We start from the raw sequence: 4832 nt of genomic DNA on the forward strand, positions 1-4832 counted from the left end.
AGATCTTGACATACATTTGATCGTTTCAGTCATTGATGTTGTCTTTCATTCATGTCATTTCATCTCATTTCATTTCATTTCATTTCAATTTTGGGGGTAAAAACGGACAGGGCACCCCTATGCCTCTTAGGCGGTGGATCGAAACCACAATGTCCCTCTTACAATCTAATGAAGAACATGTAAGGAAATAAAATTGTTAAAGGACGTTAGAGTGTTAAATTTGGAGGAACATAAGTCAACCCACCATGGCATGACTGTTCTTTTTTTTTTTTGTGGTGGAAGAAAATATTTTTGCAGTTTTGTCAGAGCTTCATCATCTGTAATTACACATCAATCAGGCAATTGGACCATGACACTTTCTGGACCCAAATATTTTGTTACCTCAGGTCAACGCCGTGCCATAGAAGGGTAATGAACTACAAAAGAGCAAAGCCTGAAATTTTTTGTGTTAGTTTTCTCCTTTTTTTTCTTTTATCCAAGTTAGAAAGTATAAATGTTAGTTTTATGAAAATATAAAATGGGTGAAGTGTTAGGAGGCTATAATTTTCGTCTTTAAAGTAAAAATCAAAGTATCAAAAAGGGTTAGGAATAAAATGCAAATGATTAAGTGTTACTAAAATGCAAAATCAATAAAATGTTAGGTAATATGCAAGATTTGATAAACCCAAAATTAATGAAGTAATGAATAAATGTGAGATAGTACTTAGAATAGAAAATCCAGGCAAAGAAATGTGAAGATAATAGTAAAGAAGTTAATACTCTATGAAAGGATGCAAAGTTAACAGATGACCAGAAATGTTAAGGGCACAGAATATTAAGTGAGCACATTTTAAATTTGCAAACCAATGAAGTAAATTAGCATTACAGGCAGTACAATCAAAATCTAATGATATTACGAAACTAACATTAAATGTTTAAATTTCCGTGTAAGTAAACTGTAATAATAGTAGTAAAATCACATGAGTAAGTAACCATGAAAATGCAGTAAGATTAAATTGTAATGAGATCAATAAAATCGAATCATATCAGTCTCTCTATAGCGAGACCTTTCTACGTCAAATCAGTTTCTGCGTGTGTCCAGATGTAGAGCCGGCGCAGCTGATAGGAAACCCCGACAGGCCCGGAAGGCTTCAGTGGCGTTTCAGCTTTAACTCGGTCCACCAATCGTGGAAGGCGCCCACAGTCTCACACCCGGCACACCCAGAAAGGATTGGACTTCATTCTGCAACAGAAAAAACAAAACAAAAAGCGAAATCAATGGATTATATAAAGAACATTAAAGTGAAGTTAAACCTTTTTCTCACTAGATACTAGTACTNAGGTGGGTAGACTGTGTGAGATTATCAACCATTTAGCATAATTAGCTTAGCTACAAACTACTGTTTACCTCCATTTCACTACCATTTGATGAATTCAGGAAAAAAATTACCAACATATTCATATATTTAACTTGTCCTTCATACCGTTTACCACTTAACAGAGTCAGTCAGCAGCACCTCTAACCCACGTCCCTCCTGACCAGTCTTCTCCTGAGTGAAACTAAAGCTGCAGTATGTCACTTTTATATAAATATTTTTTCCACATATTTGTTAAAACTGTCATTATGTTGTGACGGTATGGTATGAGAGGTAATCTGTGAAAAATCTATTTCCTCTGCCTTCTCCCAGTGCTAGAAACAACCAGTCAGTGACAGGAGAGTTTTACTGCTGTCAATCACAATCTCATGTGGTGCTACTCATCCTTCCTTCCCCTTGATTTGTGCCGTGCTGCAGCTAGCATAGCACAGAACTGTGCAGATTCAAACTGTGAATACTGACATTTCAGTATCTAAAACTAATAGAAAACATTTAAGCAACCTACTTCCATACTGCATGTGGACTGTTGGATGTTAAATTCATGAGCAGTAAATATTGTGCTAATTATCAGTATTGAACCAAAGAAAGCAAGGCAGATGCAGGCCTTTAAAACCGTGATGCTTTTTATGGGTCAGACAGACTCAAAAAATTGTAACAGCAGCTGCTCGTGGTGGGCCGGGGGCCCAATCTAATTTTTTGTCAGGGGGCCCAAGATTTCTGGCAGCACCCCTGTTCCCATCTACTCGATGTTAATTGTTTCCGTCTCTCCCTTTCCCAACACTCCACATTAGTGATGGGCCAGACGATACAGAAACCTCGGCACACGCGCCGAGCAAACAAGATGAAACCCCGTGTCACGTGGTTTTCACTTTAAGGAAAACCACGTGACCCAAACACTTCCTGTGTCGTTTGGTTGTGAATGCGGCAAGTTGTATTTGAGAGAGAAACTGTTGACACGTTTGTGAGTTTTGTTGGATGGAGACACTTTGTGGTCTTTGCGTTGGTTTTTGACTCGTATTTGAACACCGGCATGGATCAGCAGAGGAAGAGGAAGTTTTCTCCCATCTGGGATCATTTTGACCTTACAATGGAGAATAAGGTAAATTATTATTCTGTCATCATTTCCACTTTTGATCAGTTTTCTTTCAGATTATTCCAATTCCTTTCTGCAGGATATTTGAATTAGTTTACATGAACTAACTTTTTATCTATATTGTAGATGAAATGTTGGATTTGCCCCCAGGTTTTATCTTACTGTAACTGGAGCTCTTCCACGATGCTGAGGCCTCACCGCCCGGCATGAGAGGAGGAGCCGGTTAACACTCTGACTAACCAGTTAACAGTCTGACTAACCGGTTAACACTGTGACTAACCAGTTAACAGTCTGACTAACCGGTTAACACTCTAACNGACCTCAGGCAGGGAACAGCAGCATCCACAGGTGATGAGGAGAGACAGGAAGGTTCTTTAAGATTGGCCATCAACTGATTCGTGAGTAATAATGTTCTTTTTTAAAGGCTGCTCCTTGAAGCTGAAGATCAGGTTGTAGTTATTTTTTTTTTGTTTGTTTGTTTTTTTTTTCTAAGCCAATAGAGCATCAATATATCAATAACATCTGTTATTTAAGTTCTCCTCTTAATAATAGTTTAAGAAATGCTTAAATTAAGTTACACATTTCAACCTTCAAAAATAACTTTGCTTGTTTTAAGTGTTGGCATATTCAGAGGATCAGACAAAATCAGACGCCAAACAAAAAATCATGTAAAGGATCAGATTATGAAATAAATGTGCAAAACTGCCTGAACCACAGTCATGTTTTATCAATGAAATATCATTAGAAATATATATAAGATTTATCCCCAATAGAAACTTTACCAGAAATCTTAAACCATACATAAATGTTTTGCTTTTGTTTTTTAATTAAATTCAATCAAATAGTCCTCATTTAATAAGAAGTAACCCGCTACACTAAAGGCCTGTAAAATATCATCAATAGTGTGAAAAGTTAATGATCCGTATTAAATTAAGATCCCTTGTACTATTTTCCATTCATGTAATAAAAGACAATCTTATTTTGTCTCAAACCAAAAACTGTAAATTATGATTATAAGAAATGTTTAGACATTATTACCTTGGATCAGAAATTACACATAGAACTAGGTTCTTTTTTTTTAATTCTGTCAATCTTTTTGACCCGCTTTAAGCAGTTCCATAATTTCTCATTTGTAAATCCCAATTTAGACCAATTTTAATTTGAATCATATTTTCTTCTCATTTTAAACCCTCATAGAATGATTAGCCTGTTTTACTAGAATAAAGTTAACCCTGTCACTCCATATTTAACTGACTTATTTTATTCTCATCATGATTTTAAATCCCAAAAGTTTTTTCCAATTTTCACCTTCGAACAGTTGGTTCTCTTGAAACTCTTCTATAAAATATTTATTTAACTGAATTACCCTCTTTTGTAATGTTGATCATATTTATCAATGTTTTTGGCAGTTTTGGGGAGAAATTTGATACAACTAGATTTATTAAATGATATAATGTTCAGGTTAGACCTTTCTGCATGACTTGGTTAAACAAATTATTTTGAATTATAGCAAGAGAGAAGCAGCAATCAAACAATTTATTCCCTGTTTTAAAAAACTCTATTTTGTAGAAATCTATTTGACACATGACATCATTGTTAATTTTAATGTATTCAATTCAGAATATTCAGTATTACTTTAGAAACTTATCCGTCTACTTAGCTCATGTTTAATGGGTGCTAATACACCTTACACATTGAATTTTGATTTAACCTCTTTTTATATTTTGCTGAAAACTAAAAGTTAGCTCAAAACTGAAAATTTCTCAATAGATTAACTGTCAATTTGCTTGAATAGATTAATTCCATGCATCTCCCCCTGTTTCTGTATCGAAACACTATGTATTGTTTCGGTACAGAAACTCCTAAGAAACCCACATAAATCAGTTAGCCCAAATCTTCTTTCATTTCTATTTATAACAGTTGGATCTAAAACACCTCAGTGAAAGAATTTAATTCATGTGCAGTAAACCCATAATTTGGTTCAGTAATTTTCCGTAGAAGAGTAGGTTTCCCTAAGATTTTAAATGGATTCAAATCATAACTTGAGATACTAGTCGTCATATTTGTAGCCACTGTAATTTGAGCCAAATAGATTGTAGACTATCCTCCTTTGTATTTGAAGCGTGGTTTGTTGTGCTTTTGTAAATCAGGAAATTAACAACTATTACCGTACTTTTATCCTTTTTCAATTCTTGTCATGCTGGAGGAGAGAAACATATTAGCCAGATGTGGGAAAATCAGAGTTATAATCATTCAGACAAACAAAATATTTCTGTAAACTGCAGAGAGTTCTAACACCCTGCTGCACAGAGGCTTCACTTGTATCGTTAAACTTATCCTGTGGGTCAAATAGCAGAGGTCAGAGTGCAAAGGCAGTAGATAAT

This window comes from Poecilia formosa, unplaced genomic scaffold (assembly GCF_000485575.1).
Source record: "Poecilia formosa unplaced genomic scaffold, Poecilia_formosa-5.1.2 Scaffold871, whole genome shotgun sequence".
NCBI lineage: Eukaryota > Metazoa > Chordata > Actinopteri > Cyprinodontiformes > Poeciliidae > Poecilia > Poecilia formosa.